The sequence below is a fragment of the Engraulis encrasicolus genome, chromosome 21 (assembly GCF_034702125.1).
Source record: "Engraulis encrasicolus isolate BLACKSEA-1 chromosome 21, IST_EnEncr_1.0, whole genome shotgun sequence".
NCBI lineage: Eukaryota > Metazoa > Chordata > Actinopteri > Clupeiformes > Engraulidae > Engraulis > Engraulis encrasicolus.
In genome coordinates this window covers 24,184,249-24,191,748 of record NC_085877.1, presented here as the reverse complement: position 1 = coordinate 24,191,748, position 7,500 = coordinate 24,184,249, and the positions used below count along the sequence as shown (strand labels likewise).

Genomic DNA, 7,500 nt, shown 5'->3' with positions numbered 1-7,500 from the left:
CACACACACACACACACACACGCTCACGCACACAAGAACTGACTAACAAAGAAAGACGCTTAGTTTTAGTTAATATCATGTCATGATGACTCTGTGGGTTTGTGTCTTAAATGACATATTCAATGTAAAATGAAATGTATGTTTCCTGCTTTGAGAAGTACTCCGCTGGCCCGTTTATTTTTGTTTATTAATTGATGTAGTTGACGTTTTTACCTGCGTTCGGGTTTTGAATAAAGAGATTGTGAAGAATTGGGAAGTCATCCAGACAGGATTTGAACCAAGGTCCTCATGGACTATGTTGTCTGTATGTGGTACATGCATATGTATAAGTGTACGGAGCCGTAGCATCTCAATGCCTGTTGTATTTTGAACTTCATTGCTTTACTCAGTTTGACTTAGCATAAAGTGTCACCACCTCCTTTAGTATGACAAAGGCCCTGGAAATGGCAGCATCAATACCTGTATTGCAATCAGCTGATTCAGAGATGGCGGCATGGAATGCGGCATTTCATATGACTTTGTCCCGGGCCAGCCAAAGCTGTCTGCGGCCCTGTGCGTATACATCACTAGCCAAAATTACTAGCTGATTTTACTAGCCAAACACACAGTCACTAATGGGCCAACGTGGCTAAGTTGGTCTTTTTTACTAGCCAAACTGAAATTTCTCCAGCTTTTGGCCAGTTGGCTGGTGTTCATTTAGAGCAAGGGTGGGTAACCTATGTCTCGAGGGCCGTTTGCAGCCCTTGAGGCCGTTTTATCTGGCCCCTGATATAATTTCAATGTTATGCAGCTTCACATGAAATATGACATGTTTTGTAAAGGAATCTTAGAAATTACATTTCCAATACCATTAAGATATTTTCAGGGGACCTAGAGAAGATGGGTTCTGTTTTAAAGGTGTCTACCTTCAATATGGGACTAAATTGCAGGGGGAAATCCTGATTTGTGTTCATAGTACGGCCCTCGGAGGACTTCACAGCACTTGTAGGAATTTGAAGTGGCCCTTCAAATGAAGAAGGTTCCCCACCCCTGATTTAGAGTCCTGCATACACATACAGAACACACACAGTGCCCCGCTCCCCAGTAACTGCTGGTCAGTGGGGACCCAAAAGTGGACGGTGTCGTCAGGACTTCCCCAGCTGTCGCCTCTGTCACACACACACACACACACACACACACACACACACACACACACACACACACACACACACACACACACACACACACACACACACACACACACACACACACACACACACACACACACACACACACACACACACACACACACACACACACACGGGACACCCTTGCTCGTCTGCCATGTGGGAAACAGAGGTATGGGAGGAATTTCTGGGTGACCTCATTTTGAACACACACACAACACATACGTACACACACACACATGCACATGCGCACACACAACTTTACACAGACACGCACACACACACAAATACACATAAATACATACATAGCTGTGGAACAGGTGTGAGCTCAAGTGTTCCACTGTGAATTCTTACCATGTGTGTGTTTGTGTACAGAGAAAGGGTACAGAGTGGAGCAATAGTAACGCAACACTAACGCTGAGAACATTACAGGAACAGTCCACCCTTTTTTGGTTTTCACATATTTGAAGTATTTCAAAGCATCATTCATGAATGTGCGTGACATTTCCCTTTCAGTGTTTTCAGTACTTAGCCTAGATCTATTGATGAGAATTATTAGCATAGCTTAGCATAATCACTGGAAGTGAATGAGACCATTAGCATCAAGCCACAAGTGATCACAGGAGGGGATTAAATAGCTGTTTTGCACTCTGGTGAATTTTACATTAATTTTAAAGTAGTTTATAAGTACATTTGATGATGTTTTGTTTGCTCCCATAGACTTACATTGCTACGCTTATTTGGCTACTGTTCTATGCAAACACGGTCGAAAAATCCCATGTATTCTCATATTTTACTGGGACTTATCTACATATGAGCAATTTCTTGAAATGAGGTGAACCACTATCGTTTCAGTTGCTGCATTGTTTATTAGGTGTAGAGAATGTTGTAGGTGAAGAGAACGTAGTTTCAATGTTGTATAAATGTGCATAGTCTTCAAGAGTCAAAAATGTTGATTGAAGTAGGCTAAAAAAGGGAATTCTAACTTCTGTTTTGAACCCGGGTACTCTGCTACTTTTTCAGCTTATATCATATTATTTGGTGTGTCTACTCTGTAAGCATCATCCTTCTATTAGATATCTCTCTCTCTCTCTCTCTCTCTCTCTCTCTCTCTCTCTCTCTCTCTCTCTCTCTCTCTCACACACACACACACACACACACACACACACACACACACACACACACACACACACACACACACACACACACACACACACACACACACACTCCCCCCGTCTCTCTCTTTCTCCCCCCTATATATTCATACTCAGGTCGGGGGCAGCTTTGAAGTTGTCCAGCTGATATATTGTGATGATGTATAATGGGTAAATGGTGTTTCAGACATTTCAAATCTCTCTCTCTCTCTCTCTCTCTCTCGCTCTCCGTCTCTCTCTCTCTCTCTCTCTCTCTCTCTCTCTCTCTCTCACTCTCGCTCTCCGTCTCTCTCCCTCTCTCTCCCTCCCTCTCCCCCTCTCTCTGTCTCTCTCTCTCTCTCAGCCTGCCTGTCCCCTCCCTCTTTCCCTACTCCTTCTCTCTCAGCTCAGCTGTCTTCTGGTGTCTCATAGCTCCCACATTTAGCCTCCTTACCCCTACACCACCCCACCCCACACCACTCTACTCCTCACAGCACTACCTCATTCCTTCCTCTCACCACCTCCTTTTCCCCTTTGCTCTCCCCCCTCTCCTGTACCCTCTCTTTTCTCCCCCTCTCCACTCTCCTCTCTTCCTCTACTATCCCCTCTCCTCCTCTCCTCCTCTCCTCTGTCTATCCTCCTCTCCTCTCCTCATTTACCCTCCGCTCTCACCTCTCCTTTGCCCTCTCCTCTCCTTTCTCTTCCTTTGCCCTTTCCACTCCCATCTCTTCCTTCTCTCCTCTCCTCTCATCTCCTCCCCCTCTCCTCTCTTCTTTGCCTTCTCCTCTTATTGGCCTCCTCACCCACCCCACCATACCCTCTCCCCACCTCCCTTTGACTTTCCCACGACTCGCCTCCTTCTTTGCCCTCTCCTCTCCTCCTTCTCCTACAACTCACCTGTCTTCTCCCCTCTTCTCATCTTCTTGTATTCATCCCCCCTGCCTGTTCTCTGCAGTTCTTCACCCCTTGTCTCCTTTCCTCTCATCTCCTGCTCAACTCCTTAAACCATCACCCCTCCTCCTTCTTTTCCCTCTACATTAATCCTTCCTTTACTCTCCCCTACCTCTCTTCTCCTTTCAGGCTCCTTACATTCATCACTCCATATACTTTTCCATTCCTCCCGGTCACTCCCTCTTTTGCCCTTGTTCATCCTCCTCCCTCTGTTATCCTCCCATCTCCCCCTCCTCCTACTTTAACCAACCTACTTCTCTCCTCTCCTCTCCTCCTTTCTCTCTCTCTCTCTCTCTCTCTCTCTCGACATCTTCGCTCATCTCCTCCTGACAGTTCTCCAAGTCTTCTCCTCTCCTATTCACCTCCTTACACTAGAAGCCGCTCACACACTCCTCCATTCCTCCCTCTCACCATCTCCACCTTCAGTCAATCCTCCTCTCCTCTCCTCTCCTCTCCTCTCCTCACATTTATCCTGTCCTTATTCCCCCTCATTTCACCTCTCCTCTCCTCTCCTCTCCATTACTCCTCGTCCCATTTGTCCTGTCCCTCTCCTCTCCTCTCCTCTCCTCTCCTCTCCTCTCCTCTCCTCTCCTCCCCTCTCCTCCATTTGTCCTCCTGAGCCCAAACCCTCACAGCACATGACATAACGTCACATTACATTTGCTTTGTTATTTACAGCATGAATGTGTCCCCTCATTCCTTCTCCTCCTCCTCTTCTATCCTCCCTTCATTTTTCATCATCTGTCATCTCTTCTCCTCTCCTCTTATTTTCCCCATTCCGCGTGGTCACGATTTAGTGTGTGCAGGCGTGTGTCTGCATGTGTGTGTGTGTGTGTGAGCGTGTTTCTGCATGCATGTGTGCGTGCGTGCGTGCGTGTGTGTCTATGTATCTGTGTCTGTGTGCGTGCGTGCGTGTGTATGTGTCCGTGTGCGTGCGTGCGTGCGTGCGTGTGTGTGTGCGTGCGTGCGTGCGTGTGTGTGTAAATGCTTGGGGGGTATGACTCCCCCCCTGGTTAAATTTGGCCATGCTACATGAGAGATGAGCACAAGGCCCCTAGTCTTTTCCTAACAACCATGTTGTTCTCTCTCTCTCTCTCTCTCTCTCTCTCTCACTATCTCTCTCTCTCTCTCTCTCTCTCTCTCTCTCTCTCTCTCTCTCTCTCTCTCTCTCTCTCTCTCTCTCACTATCTCTCTCTCTCACTATCTCTCACTCCCTCTCTTTATCTCTAGCTCTTTCTCTCTCTCTTTCTCTCTCTTTCTCTTTCTCTCTAGCTCTCTCTCTCTCTCTCTTCCCTCCTTCTCATGTCTATCTCTTTCTCTTGACGTGATCTGGTGCTTCATTTATTAACATAATGTACCATGTACCACAGTAAAATAAAGCAGTATCATTAAGAACACCACATACAGTATACTCTGACCCATTCATATGCACACAAGAAACATACATTTAGCATACATTGACAATGACACACACACACACGCACACACGCGCGCACACACACACACACACACACACACACACACACACACACACACACACACACACTCGCGCGCACACACACACTGTATTCAGCACATAACTGTATTCAGCACAATCTTTTATTGTCACTTGAACAATACCATGCTTTCCCTCTTGGTGGTGCTGTTTGCTTCAGAAAGCATCATTATCCCTTCCAGTGTCTCTGGTATGGAGAGGACACAAGACTGCAAATGCAATGTTGTGTAAAAGAATAGAAAAATAAAATAAATACAGTGCCCTCCATAATTATTGGCACCCCTGGTTGAGATGTGTTTTTTAGCTTCCAATTATTTTATTTTTTTTCTAAATAATATGGGACCTTAATGGAAAAAAAGGAGAAAAATCCAACCTTCAATACAAGTGCATTTATTCAGTGGGGAAAAAAATCCCACATAAAGAAATAATTATTTGACATCAAATAATGTGTGTCACAATTATTAGCACCCCTGGTGTTAATATTTTGTACAACCCCCTTTTGCCAACAAAACAGCACCTAATCTTCTCCTATAATGTTTCACAAGATGGGAAAAGACAGAAAGAGGGATCTTCAGCCATTCCTCTTTGCAGAATCTCTCTAAATCATCCAGAGACCTCGGTCCTCTCCTCTGTACTCTCCTCTTCAGCTCACCCCACAGGTTCTCAATGGGGTTGAGGTCAGGGGACTGAGATGGCCATGGGAGGAGCTTGATTTTGTGTCTGGTGAACCATTTCTGTGTAGATTTGGCCATATGTTTAGGGTCATTGTCTTGCTGAAAGACCAAGTGACGACCCAGCTTCAGCTTTCGGGCAGAGGGCAACAGATTTTGATTTTAAATGTCCTGGTATTTCAAAGCATTCATGATGCCATGCACCCTAACAAGGTTCCCAGGGCCTTTGGAAGCGAAACAGCCCCACAGCATCACTGACCCACCCCCATACTTCACAGTGGGTATGAGGTGCTTTTCAGCATGCACATCTTTTGTGGTACGCCAGACCCACTTAGAGTGTTTGTTGCCAAAAAGCTCAATCTTGGTCTCATCTGACCAAAGCACACGGTCCCAGTTGAAGCCCCAATACCGCTTGGCGAACTCCAGACGCTTGCGTTTATAATTGTGAGTGAGGAAAGGTTTTCTCCGTGCATGCCTCCCAAACAGCTTGTTGGCGTGTAGACAGCGCCTGATGGTTGATTTGGAGACTTTGTGACCCCAGGATGCTACCATTTGTTGTAATTCTGTAACAGTGAGCTTTGGAGATCTTTTGATTTCTCTTACCATCCTCCTCACTGTGCGTGGTGGCAAAATAAACTTGGGTCCTCGTCCAGGCTTGTTTACCACTGTTACAGTTGTTTTGAACTTCTTAATTATTCCTCTCACAGTGGATATGGGCAGCTGCAGTTGAGTGGCAATCTTCTTGTAGCCTCTGCCTGACCTGTGAAGGTCGACGCACATCTGCCTCACTTGTATGCTGTGTTCCTTTGTCTTTCCCATGTTTAAGAGTGGATAAGAGAAATGGCCTCGGTGTCACGTCATATTTATACCCCAGGGAAACAGGAAGTGATGAATTACTAATTAAATGTTCCTACATACTCTGGTAAACTTTGTAAACTACTGTAGAAATGACAGAAATGCTTCAATTATATTTATTTCCTGGGAATTGTTAAGGGTGCCAATAATTGTGGAACAGGTGATTTAATGAAAAATAATTATTTTTTAGTCAGGGATTTTTTTATTTTCTTACAATTCATTTGAGTTGAAGGCTACATTTTCCTACAATTTTTCAGTGTGACAGTATTCTTCTGCAATAAACACTGAATTTATTTTAAGGCTTTTAACACATCTCAACCAGGGGTGCCAATAATTATGGAGGGCACTGTAAATAAATACACACATAAATAAATAAATGCAAATAAAGCATATACAGCACGTTGGTGGTTGTTGCTCTCATGGTTTGATTTCACTGCCCATCCCCCACTGCTCGTAAAGATGACAGCATCAACATTGTCAGTTGTGCCAATAAACACAAACTCTGTCATTCCCAATAAAAAGGAAGATATAAATACGCCATAACAATAGACAATATCCTCTTGTGTGATGTGGAAACTCTTCCAGAAAAGACAGAAACCAGTTCACATGAGCAAGTGTGCGTGTTTGTCTGACTAATATTGTTTGAAAATGATGGTGTTGTCTCTGGGTAAATACTTACAACCTCTGTGTGGGTTTAGAGCAAGGGTGCCCAATTTTTTCCTTCATGGTGGGCCAAATGTGAAAATGGTGTGTGTGCCGCAGGCCAAAAACAAACACATACCAAACGCACCTTACATCTGATGAAAATGTTGAAAATGTTATAAGACAATGTGCTGTATTTACTTTAATTGTGTACTAGGGTGGTGGCCAGATCATGAACTGCAGATAATTTTATGAAGACTTGAGATAGAAAAAATACCCCAACTGTCAGCTCAAACGGGAGCGCTGTGAGAACTGGACAGAGTAATGTGTACTAAAGGTGTGTGTGTGTGTGTGTGTGTGTGTGTATCTTTACCTAATGACTTAACGTCTTGGTTTCTGTCTGTATATCAAAGGTCAGTAGGGTAGGGTATGTGTAACAGTGTGTGTGCATTTGTGTGTGTGTGTGTGTGTGTGTGTGTGTGTGTGTGTGTGTGTGTGTGTGTGTGTGTGTGTGTGTGTGCGTGTGTGTGTGTGTGTGTGTGTGAGAGAGAGAGAGAGTGAGTGAGTAAGAGAGAGCGTGGGTGTGT

At 44.7% G+C, this 7,500-nt stretch overlaps 1 protein-coding gene across 1 annotated transcript in view; it reads left to right on the top strand.

Annotated features, from left to right (window-relative positions):
- The window catches only part of actn3b (actinin alpha 3b), an 84,276-nt gene that overhangs the window by 29,602 nt on the left and 47,174 nt on the right, over positions 1-7,500 (top strand). The gene's annotated exons all lie outside the window — the stretch shown is intronic.